Raw genomic sequence first — 13,049 nt, 5'->3', positions numbered from 1 at the left:
CCCAGCCCAACAGCATCTGGTTTGGCAGACTAAAATTGCTCAATTAAAAAAATGTGAAATCAATTAATTACTACTTGAAGCATCCCAATCATAGTGGGTCTATCTACAGGAGGTCCATTTCTCAGTACAGCATAACCCTTCTTTAAAAAATGTATCCATGGGCTTCCCTGGTGGCGCAGTGGTTGAGAGTCCACCTGCCGATGCAGGGGACACGGGTTCGTGCCCCGGTCCGGGAGGATCCCACATGCCGCGGAGCGGCTGGGCCCGTGAGCCATGGCCGCTGGGCCTGTGTGTCCGGAGCCTGTGCTCCACAACGGGAGAGGCCACAACGGTGAGAGGCCCGCGTACTGAAAACAAACAAACAAAAAATGTATCCATTTTCACTGTAAAAAATCATAAAAACTATAACTTTAAAATTCTATTTGAGCTGAAATTGATTTGTCTAGCAGAAATTCAGCTGGCTTGACTTATATTGCTTTATCTCATTTATAAAAATACCCTCTGAGTCTTTACTCCCAATGTTTACCCTTTATTAGATTGGTTTCATAGTGACTTGACATGTATGGCAATAATATCACAGACAGGATGATTACATCTAATGACACATATTATTAAATATTTAGAAGTTTAGTCCAGTGACAGGATTTGGAGGAAGCTTTGACTAATTTTGCTCCACATTTTGACTTTCCACTAAAAGATGCTGGAAGATTCTTGACTATAGCTTTGGAAACTACTCCTAAGAGCTTCCAGAATAAGGAGGAGATGCTATTTCCTGTTTAATATTCAAGTCTGATACATTGAGACAAAGATACTGCCTGGGAGAAATTTCCAAAGCTATTGTTCATGACATCTATGTAAATTATTTCTTTCCTTTCTTTCTCCTGTAAAGGCATCGGTAAGATGCCATATACCTTGAGCACTCCATTCCTTAGTCCCACCCTTCCCAATGCTCAAAGGGGTTGGAATCAGAATCAGCTGAGGAAACTGATTTTTCAAGAGTTAAGGAATTTGCTCAAGTTTACACAGCTACACAGTTGATAGCAGGGGAGCTCGGATCTGACACCAACTTGTCTTTTTGTTTTATCATTTGACTTCTCTGGGTGGAGAGTTCAAACCTGAGCCAGAACCTGAGGAAAATTTTTACATTTTGCCAACTTTAAATGCTTAATCTCAGGAATGTGAAGCCCTGGGAGCCCTCTTGACTCTTCCTGTCAAGAGCTATTTTCGGGTGCACAAGAAGAGTATATGAGTGATTAACTCCAAGCTGATCACGCACAGCCCATGAACGGAAAGCCATACACCTATCCGAAGCACTGCGGGAGTCCTAGCACTTCCCAGAACACTGTGAACAATGAGTACCCACAAGTTTTTGTTAGTCAGACATGTGTTTCCTCAACTCTGGACCTGAAAGTACATTAGGCCCCCAAAAGCCCTTTATAATTCGTACTTTATCCTATTTATTATTCATATATCAAATGGAAAATGAAAAGTACTTTGAAAATGGCCAGCTATTTTGAATGTCTTCTGTTAGAGGTGGTTGTTGGCAATGACATTGCAGTTTCCATTCCAGGAGAACTTGAACTGCTTTGCAATTTCGTGATTGAATTCAATCACTTATAAAATGTAACTGCTCAAAGGAAAATTGATGGAGCTATTTCTCACAACACTTATGAATGGACTGTCTCTACCTTATTTATAAACATAAGTAACTCTTCACATAAGCTGAGGTTTTAAAATATAATCGCCTTATTGGAATACTTCCTATTAGCATTAACCATATTATTACTGCAACCATTCATGAATAGTCCCTTATGATAGGAGCTATTATTTCATAGGTGGTAGGGTCTAACTGGCTTTTTGGTAAATGGGGGAAATAAAAATTATGTTGCCAGTCATTATACACAGAGAGAAAATCTACAATAGAAATGCTGAGGTTGGGGGAGAAGGAATAAGAAATATGATTGAACTTTCACTTAAAGGCAGAACGAAAAATGGATATTTTAGTCAGGAAAGTCAACAACTGATACGGACTATGATCAAAGAGAAAAGTTTAAACATAATGAAACATGGAGAGAGATGAAGAAAGCCCATAATATTTCACTAAATTAAAAATGCCCTAACAAGAGTTTCTCTTGAAACTTGGTAGACTTTCTCCTGTTTGTCCTAAAAATCTAATAATAATAGCAAACCACTTTTTACAGCATTTGTTCTATGCAAGAACAAATACATTTACATACATTAACTCATAAACTCCTCATCAGTATACTCTGGATGCTATATTCTGCTCTATAGATGAAGACACTGGCACAGAGAGATTAAATAACTCGCCCATGGTCACAAAGAAGAAAAGCCAGGGTATGAACTCTGGAAAGACTGGTTCCAGCGTTTACGTAATTGACTATTCTGCTGTTCTATCTCCCATAGCAAAGGAGGGAGGATGATGCCCTACTTATCTACAAATGCACGCCCAACCAAGAATCAGAAATTTAGTAGCAAAAGGGCTTTAAGCAGAAGATAGAGTTAGAATTGAAAGTGGCCTTTAATCCAGCCCCTTAACTTTATAAATGCACATTTAAATACAGAGTCTTAAATTTAGTGGTTGTAAAGCAAAACCTATTGGGCACATCAGTGGCAGAACTGGACCTTGATTCCTAGTGCAGCACTTTGCCAAATGCCTGTTGCAATGTCCTGTAACAATCAATAAGCATCCTCATCGTCACTGCATTCATATTTTAATAAGCTTCTGACCCCACCTCAGGAGCAGGTGGGGATGCTGAAGGAGGACCACCAACTAGAAGGAGCCCCTGAGTCACATAATAATACCTGACATCTGATGGCTGGCTCTTTGTAGTAAGCAAAGTTATTTTCCCTTTCGTTACTATAGCTAAACATCATGATTACTCTGTGTACAGGTAACATCACCCTGTTTTTATAGATGAGGAAATCACTGCTGGTAGGAATGTTGTAACTCATGAAGGACATATAAATAAGAAGCTATAGAGTCAGGACTTAAACCCAAGTTTACTGACTGTAAAGTGTAGAAGTGACAGCTGATTACCTGAGAACAAAAGAAGGGACATAAAGTTGAAAAGGAGCTTGAGCATATTACAGCAAATAATAATAACAATTAAAGAATCAGGGACCAAATTCTGATCTTTAATAGTTAGGAAAAAAGCTGTCTTCATTTTATGCCGTTTCAGAAGGTAGCATGCAGGTGATACGTTTCTAAAAGATTCTTAATTTAAAATGTTACATTTATAACATCTACTGTAAAGGAATAAACATTTGGAAATTTTATTTATGCAAAATATAATGCCTGATTCATAAGATGTTACTGTGTTGTATGTTGCTTTGGTAGAGGGTATATGAATGGGATTCGTTATCCTGGGAGTTAAAAATAATTTGCGTAAGTTTAGAGATAATAAATTTTGGGTGATATATTAGGGAAATGTTTTCAAGCTAACATCAGTGATGGCAGCAATATTCTGCCACAAAACATTTATCCATCATGGCCATGTTTAAAACAGAGTACTAGGAAAACTGAGCAGTGATCTAGGTTTTGTTATGTTTCTCCTAGGTTTAAGGTAGTTTCTTAGTTCAGAGAAAGTTAGACTGTGTAGTCCAAATGTCAGCTGGACATTTATTGTGTGACTAGGATAAGTTAGTAAAACATTCCATGCCTGAGTGCTCCCATATGTTCAATGCCATAGAAATGAGCATAAAATTGTACCCAGTATTGTAGCATAGAGTGATTAAATAAGGTACTTGTACCCGGCACATAGTAAACACTCAATCACAGTGTTACTGTTATTATTTGTATTAGTATTAGTATTAATTACAGAAACATCTGGTGTCACCCTTCACATGATAAAGCAGAATGGTGCCTGGAACCCCTCATTCTAGGAAATTATTCAGTAGCTCTAGATTTTTGGTTTTTGCTGCGTCTGTTTCTCAATTCTGACACTGGAAAATGTGTTTGACCTCTCCAAGCTTCCATTTAAAAATTTCTAACTAAGGATAAAATTTGTTTCAATTTCATAAAATTGTTTTGAGAGATTGCTTCAATTACTTACTGACATACAATATTGATATATTGTATCAATCTATCAACTGATCAATATATTGATATAGTATTGATCAATAAAGGACCACAATTATGATTACAAATAGTTATTGCATACTTCCTAGTGAGGCTTTGTTCTAGAACCTTCAGGAGTGAGGGTTCTGATACTACACTTCTTGAGTGTGAATCTCTTTTCTGACTCTTGTTAACTGTATGACCTTGGGCACGGTGCTTAGTCAGTCTATGCCTCAGTTTCTTCATCCATGAAAGGGGCATAAAAATAGGACTCGACAAAGAACTGTCAAGAGGTTGAAATGAAATAATGTGTTAAAATCGTGTAAAAATAGAGTCTGGCACGTAGTGTTTAAAATATTATTATCATTTAATTATTTAAAAGTCCTTCAGGGTGAGTATTATTTTGCCCATTTTAGATGGCTAAATCGAGGTACAAGGCAGTTGAAAAAGGGTAATTCCATCAGTTGTTAAAGCCCTTGCCCTAAAAATTGCACTCAGTTTTTTCTTTTTGCAGAGACTCAACGCTGACCAATTATTGTTCATGGGATCCACTGGAAACCACAGCTCCCTTTAGAACCTTTTATACTCTTCTGTTTGGTGTTGACACTAGAATAAGGACCATTTTTTTGGAATGAAATTCGAGGCAATAACCTAGCTTTATTGCCTGTCATTTCCTCCCACATACCTTATGATCTAATATCTGGGACAATTCTATATTCTCTGAACAAAGCCTGCATTGTCAACTTAAATCCTTCTGCTTACAATGTTCAGAGAACACTACAAGGTAATAGTTGGAACTGTTGTTCTGCCCAAAGTCTCAAATGAGAGTGTTTTGCAAAGAGGTGAATAAGGTTTCCCCTGTCAGCACATCTCCAGAACTTGTTTTTCTGGTTTTTTTGTTTTTTGTTTTTCTGAAAGCTTGCAAGCAAAGAGAGGTCAGTGTTTCTGTAAAACAAACTTTGCCCATCACACTTGCTGTTCTATATCCCCTGGCAAGAAGGCAATTTGAAACTAAGAAAGTTAAGCTTTAACCTTGCAATCTAAGCAGATAACATAACAATGGTCTATATTTTATAGACCTGGTGGAGTGTAAAATTGAGTCCGCTTGAAATGTTAGGCTCCCATTTAGTGTCTTAAAGGAAACCAGCAGAAGCCAACATTGCCTGGACTCATGTTTAGCCCAAGTATTACTTCTAGGTCAATGCAAATGGAAAATAGGTATTTATGACTCCTATTAGAAACTGCGTGAGGGACGGACAGATCATGAAATCATTCATTAAAAAAGACAAAAAGAGAAGATTTTTGTTTATCTAAACTTTTATGTAGCTTCTTATAAGTAGTCATCACTCTATCTCTTCTGTTCCAAATTAACAGTAAGGAAAATAGTGGAAAAATCAAGTGGGAAGCAAAATATTTCATCATATAGGTAACTTGACAAAAATACATCAAGCAACAATAAAGCTTTATTCAAGCATGGCTTGCATTCTTCAGACACTTTAAGCCAATATGTCTAAAATAAACCTATCATCATCTTTCCTTAACCCTCTTTCATGACCTTCTCTGTTTCTTATCTTGCTTACTGTCACCATTATTCTTTTGGCAGAATTGTGTTTTCCTTTTGCTATTTTTCACTTAATACCACCAATTGTTTCCCAGTGTTTCCAGTTACACTTTCACCATGTGTTTCAAATCCATCCTTTCCCTCCTACCACTGTTACTTTATATGTAGGCCTTTTTCCTCTCCTGTAGGTCTAGTGGTGAGGACCTTAAGCTCTGGCATCACTCTGTCCAAGGTCAAATCCTTGCTTTGACACTCGGTAATTGTGAGATCTTGGGTTAGTGATTTAATTTCTTTGTTTAGTTCTCTCGTCTAAGTGGGGATTATAATTGGGCTTTCCTCATAGGTTTGTAGGACATAATTACAATACTTGTTCAGGCTTAGAATAGTGTGGTGCCCTGTAAGAGTTAGCTGTTTATATTATTTCTTGCATATGATTTTTAAGCAGTTTCCCAACTGATCTTCCTGTTTTCTTTTCTCTCTTCACTCAACAATTTACTTGTTTTCTGATTTATTTTTGTGTCATTTTCTCACTCCAAGGTTTGGTTGGCTCCTTGATTCAGAAACTAATACCCAACTAGCTCTTGGTGACAGTTTTGAGAACTTGTCCCTGTCTTGTCTTCAAATGTTACTTTTGATCCTTTGCTACTCTTTTCTCTGATTTCAAGTTCACCAGCAACCCTTCTAAAGTTGGATTTGTATCTACCTCCTTTGACTATTGGCTGGCTTTAGCCATCTTACAACCTTTTCCAGGCAAAGAATCATGCCCCATCATGATCTAGCAATCCCACTTCTGGGTGTATATCCAAAGGAAATGAAAACAGGATCTCAAAGAGATATTAGCACTCCCATGTTCAATGCAGAACTATTCACAATAGCCAACACATGTAAACAGCTTAAGGGTCCATCAATGGATGAATGGATAAAGAAGACATGGTATATATATATATATATATATATATATATATATATATATATATATATATATATATACATACTCAATGAAATATTCTTCAGCCATGAGAAAAAAGGAAATCCTGCCACTTGTGACAAGATGGATGGACTCTGAGGGCATTATGCTGAGTGAAATGAGCCAGACAGAGAAAAACACTGCGTGGTACCACTAATATATGGAATATTTGAAAAAGTCAAACTCATAGAAACAGGAGAAAGGTGGTTGCCAGGGTCTGGGGGTGGGGGAAATAGGGAGAGGTTGGTAAAAAGGTACAAACTTTCAGCTATAAGATGAATAAGGTCTGAGGATCTAATGTAAAACATGTTGATTATAGTTGATAACACTGTATTGTATAACTGAAATTTTCTGAGAAAGTAAAACTTATTCTCACCAAAAAGAAGATAAATGGGTAAGGTGATGGATGTGCTGATTAATTAAATGGGGGGACTCCTCTCACAACATATATGAATATCAAATCACTATGATGTACACTTTAAATATCTTGCAATTTTAGATGTTCAATTATAACTCAATCAAGCTGAAATTTAAAAATAAATAAATAAAAAACTTGGCTGACTCAACATTTCCTCCCTTTACTGCAGAGTGAAGTCCAGCGTTGTGTTGGTAGTAAGGAACTTCAAACTCTGGTCCCAGCTCACCTTTTCTGGCTGCCTCTCTTCCCTGTTTCTCATTCCTCTGACTATCTTACCCTTGATCTTTTCAATACTAGAATTTTCCTCTTGCTTTTTCTCCCTCCAGTGAAATAGTTCTTCTCCAAAGAGCACTGCTGAAATATTACCTCTTTGTGAAATGCACCTGGGGGAGATTCAGTCTCATCTCTGTGTGTGTAGCCATCATGATCATCACAAGTAGTGGCAGAGTTAACAGTATTAGCAGCCAGCATTTATTTTGACCACTTAACTAGCCAGTCACTGTTGTAAACACTTCACGTGCTCATTTAATCTTTTGATCAAATGTGTAATATTTACTATTATTACCTCCACCTTGAAGATGGGAATATGAAACTCAGAAAGGGTAAGCAACTTACTTAAGATTTCTATAGCAAGTCAGTCATGGAACCAAGATTTTAACCAAATAAGCTGGTCCCAGTGTTATCACTCTTAACTTCTTGACTCTAACACCTCCCTAGTATTGCCTCTCACAGCATTTTAATTGTATTCATTGCATCTGAATGATTTTTATACACGTTTGTTTATTTCCATATAATGTCAGCCTTCAGACAGGGATTTAGAGTATTCCCCTGTTCCTGGCACTATTACTTTTCAAATAGTTAGTGCTCGATAAATGGCTGCCACATCAAAATGAAATTTACTAAACTTGACAACAGGAAACATCTGCCCTGGGACTCCCACCTCCAGCTTTCCTGTACTAAGACTCATCCATGATTTAATGAAGACTCCCAGTTGATAAATTATGGACCAGAAAAAAGAATGCAGGGACTTCCCTGGTGGCACAGTGGTTAAGAATCTGCCTGACAATACAGGGGACACGGGTTCGATCCCTGGTCTGGGAAGATCCCACATCTGCAGAGCAACTAAGCCCCTGCACCACGACTACTGAGCCTGTGCTCTAGAGCCCACGAGTCACAACTACTGAGCCTGCGTGTCACAACTACTGAAGCCCATGCACCTAGAGCCTGTGCTCTGCAACAAGAGAAGCCACAGCAATGAGAAGCCCGCACACTGCAACAAAGAGTAGCCCCCGCTCGCTGCAACTAGAGAAAGCCCACGTGCAACATCGAAGACCCAATGCAGCCAAAAATAAATAAATAATATAATAAAAATAAAAATGAAAGAAAAAAGAATGCATACATTTCTATTTGTCACTAAATACCTATGTAAATTTGGACAAGCCACTTAATCTCTCCATTTTTTAGTCTGTTAAATGGAAACTTTAACCCCTAGGATCTTTCATTCTCCCAGGAGAATGTGAATGAAATGTGAGGATGAAATGAGACACTCAAGAGGAAGAATTCTAAGACTTGTAAAAGACCATGCAAAAGGAAGGGACAAACATTCTAATTACTATAAGTAAACGATGGTGCCAATTAATATTAAATCTGGGTTAAATGGAGTCTCTAACTTTTCCCACTTCCTGCTTCTCATGGGTAATGAAGTGCCACGAAAGGAGGAAATTTTGTGCTAGCTTTGAGACATCCACCATTTGTCACAGGTAGAAGTAAGAAATGTCATCTCACTGGCTCCCGCAGTGCAAGATATGGAAGGAGACTTGAGACATAATCTGTGCTTCTCATTTGTAGATGGTGAGATTGAGGTCCAGAGAGGGGAAACAACTCATTTAAGGGGTTACCACATCTTTTTGGACAATATGGGCTTCATGAGGGTGTCCTATGTAGAGTAGATAATTGGAAAAAAAGACTGTCTTTGTTTTTTTTTGTTTTTTTGTTTTTTTTTCCCTAAAACTGACCAAAACAATGAACATAACTAGAGATCTGGTAAAGTACAAAGACACTGGAGCTCCATTTCTGGAGTCAACCCCTCTCTCTTCCACCACGCCCTTTACTGATGATGTGATTCAAGTGAGTTAATTAACCTCTCATCCCTCAGTTTCCTAGTCTGTAAAATTGAACTAGTGAAGTGTCCATCTTAAAGGAGTAATTTGAGGATATAATGAGTTAAACTGTGCAAAACTCTTAGAACTGTACCAACCACAGAGTAAGTGCTAGATGCTTGTTAATGAAATAAAAACATCTGAGAATTTGAAAATAGCATTTCTGGAACTCATACATATGATGAAATTGAGGGACCATGCTTTCTACTTGCAAATTATGTTTATAAACCTTCACCGCTTATGCTTCTGTTCCTCCAAAGATTTTCCTCACTACATGCCCAGGTCAGAGTTTTTAGCGAAGTCACCAAGGAGTTAGCATGAGATTGATTAATTGTCAGAAGGTTAAACTTCTTTTCTAATTTCCTGGAAGTTACTGTTGTATTTTTAATTGGCAGGATGTTGTCAGTTCGTCACTTTTTGAAAACAAATTCTCCAACAGTCAAATGCTGATGGTTTGTCTGCCAAAAAAGGCATCTAAAACTTTCCACGATCAATACACTACCAGGAAAAACAAAACACACTGAAATGTTATGCTGTATTTGTTATCAAAGATCTGAAGTCAAGTTAGGAAATTATGTTTTGCAATTACACAAGGCAAAAGCTGATGGTGGCTTATGAGTTTTGAGTAGTCTGGCCTCACAATAACCTTGTCACATTTGCCCTCCTATGTCTGCTCAAACCAACAACAAAAACCCCTGGATGAAGTTTTAATTTAGTGAATCAATTCTTTTGATTGAATGTGGGCACTGAGATTGTATTGGGTAGAAGTTATTATGAAGTAAATTTAAATGCAAACATGCATATAAATACACATATAGTCAAGTGTTCAATATTTTATCTTTTGCATTAGTTCCTGACTGTTACCTAGTAACCTTTTTATCACCATAATGTCCTTTGAATAAACAGGGAAATGATTACTTTAGAAAAATGTAACTGGGGCACAGAGAGATAAAGTGAATGAGTTGGAATTATCCAATGAGGAGGTACAACTACAGACTTGACATCATTTATTTTTCAAAGAAAAAGTATCTGTGCTCATGTAGAGTACAGTATCTAAAGTTTTCTTTTCCTTTCTTTTTTTTTTAACTGAAGTACAGTTGATCTACAATATCATTTTAGTTTCAGGTGTACTACAGAGTGACTTGATATTTTTATAGATCATATTCCATATAAGTTATTATAAAATATTGGCTATATTTCCTGTGTTGTACATTACATCTTTGTATATTATTTATTTTAAACCTAGAGTTTGTATCTTTTAATCCCTTTCCCCTATCATGCCCTACCCCTCTCCCCACTGGTAACTACTAGTTTGTTCTCTATATCTGTGTCTGCTTCTGTTTTGTTGTATTTGTTCATTTGTTTTAATGTTTAGATTCCACATATAAGTGAAAACATACAGTGTTTTTCTTTCTCTGTCTGACTTATTTCACTAAGCATAATATCCTCCAAGTCCATCCTTGTGTTGCAGATGGCAAAATTTCATTCTTTTTTTGATGGCTGAATAATATTCCTTTATATACATATATGTATCTATATAACATTACATATGTATTATATTACAATATGTATTACATATATATTATATTACATTATATATTACACACATACATATTACATTTTCTTTATCCATTCCTCTGTTGATAGACACTGAGGTTGCTTCCGTGTCTTGGTTATTTTAAATAGTGCTGTTATGAACACCGGGGTGCATATATCTTTTTGAATTAGAGTTTTAATTTACTTCGGATATACACCCAGGAGTGGAATTTGTGGATCATATGGTAGTTCTATTTTTAGTTTTTCAAGCCATTCATGAAATAGCTAGTTAGATTCATTAATTCTACAATTATCTACTCAATATCAACATACACCTATAAGCCAATTTTCAGCCTCCAAGATGTCATAAAATCGGGAACAAATCTTACCAGAAGAGAAGTGTGACTCACTCTGAGAATTGCCACTGATTTTGTAGGTCCCCAACCCTGGCTTTCAAGATGTGGAATATCTGGAAAACATCTTCATGTGGCCTGTTGAGCCACCACCTTCAATCCTTCTACATTCTGCTGTGGGTCTGGGAGGCTGCCTCTATGAATAACGTTATCAGAACTCCCTGTCCTCTGGCTTCCCACTGGGCTCCCTCTTTGCTGGGGATTGGATTGATATTAGCTGCATTCCTCTTCCAAAGGCCAGAGTCCTCTTGCAAAGCCTCTCTGATAGTTAGAGTGATAGCTATGGCTTTTTTCATCTTCCAGTAACCATTGGTCTAAAAATGTTAATGCTCACTCTTGCTAGCACTGGGTGCTTCAGCAGTCTCACTGGGTCCAGAAACCCTGCCCACATCTTTGCAAATAGTCCCTTCATTAAAATCCCCTCCATTGCCCCATTTAAGTGGGCTTTGTGTTTTCTGCCTGGACCCTGACTGATACCAAACCACAGAATTTCAGTGTTGGAAAGTACTGGACTAGGAGTCAAGCTTCTTTTTCTGATTTTTTTAATAGCTCACTGATTTTAAGCAAATTGGTTCCCTTATCTAGATCTCAGTTTCCTCACATATAAAATAAGCTATATCATCATACTAATAGGCTATTATTATTATAAAAATGGGCTATGTTACTTACAATGTTTAACGTATGATGAACATATCCTTAGACAGTATCTGGTCCAATGGACTCTACCATGTGCCAGTCCCATGAAACTGCCCTTCGCTTCCTCCTTGAATTTTTCCATTAAGGCTTCATCCACTGATGTGACTGTTTCATGCACTTATTCAATAAGTATATCTGTACCACTGGACTAAGGGGCTTTTGGGTTTTATTCCAACTTCTCAGTTGCATGATTCTGCACAAATCATTACAATCTTTTCACACCACGTTGTCTCAGCTGTGAAATGGGGACGTAAGCCCTAGCTTTCTGAAGCCAGAGGGCCAGACCTAATGCTTTCCCCTGTTTCTTAACAATTTTAAGACTTGCGATTTATATAACGAAAAAGAGCTACAATTATATGCCTAAAAGGGCTTCCTCAATCAATATCAGAGCTCAGTCTGATAAAACGATGAAGACAGCAGGCTCTGGAGTTGGAGTCCCAGTTCTGTCAATACGGAAAGTTGTTTCACTTCTCTGTGCCTCAGTTTTCTCAGCCATTGTATGGGGAAAATAGTACATCTGCCTCAGAAGGTGGTTGGGAGTATCAACTGAGTTAATACTTGTCATATATGCATACTCATGACATTTCATTTACTAAGTACTTTGCATGAATCAACTTTTTAATCCCCACAGAAACCTATTTTTCTGATGATCACAATGGTCTTTTTCTGTACCGTGAATAAACTATGCAACTTTTCTCCTTAGAACCTTTGCAGTTGCTGTTACCTCTTCCTTGGACCTCTCCAGACCCTCTCATGACCAGAGCCTCCTCCGGTTTTAGGGTCTCAAATGTCACCTCATCAATGAAGCAAAGTATCTCCTCTACCTGCATTCAGTTTCCATTATATTACCATAGGTTTACTGCCTTCATAATACTCATCAATTCCTGAGATTACCTTGGTTTTCATGTTTATCATCTCTCTTCCCATATAAGCTCCATGAAGGCAGTGAACTGACACATCCTATTTCCCACTATAAAATCAGTGCCTAGAATCGTGCCTGCCACACATAGTCCCTCAAAAATATTGTGGGATGAATGAGTAAATAAGGGAACTAGGGTGCAGAGGATTTAAGTAAATAATTGCAGGCATTTCATTTAGTAGGAGGCACAATAGGAATTCAAATGTATGAATGACACTAAACCAAGGCTGCCACCATTTGCCTTTTTCAGTAGTTTTTGGAAGAGGTAATGAGGATTTGCTTGACAGTCCTAGGACAAGAGA

General features: G+C 37.5%; 1 protein-coding gene across 4 annotated transcripts in view; it reads right to left on the bottom strand.

Annotated features, from left to right (window-relative positions):
* KCNIP4 (potassium voltage-gated channel interacting protein 4) overlaps positions 1-13,049 on the bottom strand; it is a gene marked incomplete at its 5' end in the record, with an annotated part of 1,198,624 nt that overhangs the window by 106,655 nt on the left and 1,078,920 nt on the right. Inside the window, one exon of one of the 4 annotated variants that reach the window (XM_081253797.1) lies at positions 11,109-11,245. The exons of the other annotated variants lie outside the window; for them this stretch is intronic. Of the gene's footprint in view, positions 1-11,108; positions 11,246-13,049 lie in introns of those variants that run through there. 4 annotated transcript variants of the gene reach the window in all.

Source organism: Mesoplodon bidens, assembly GCF_964165515.1.
Source record: "Mesoplodon bidens genome assembly, chromosome: 1".
NCBI classification, from domain to species: Eukaryota; Metazoa; Chordata; class Mammalia; order Artiodactyla; family Ziphiidae; genus Mesoplodon; species Mesoplodon bidens.
The sequence above is the reverse complement of the archived record's forward strand: the minus strand, read 5'-3'. Positions and strand labels throughout refer to the sequence as shown.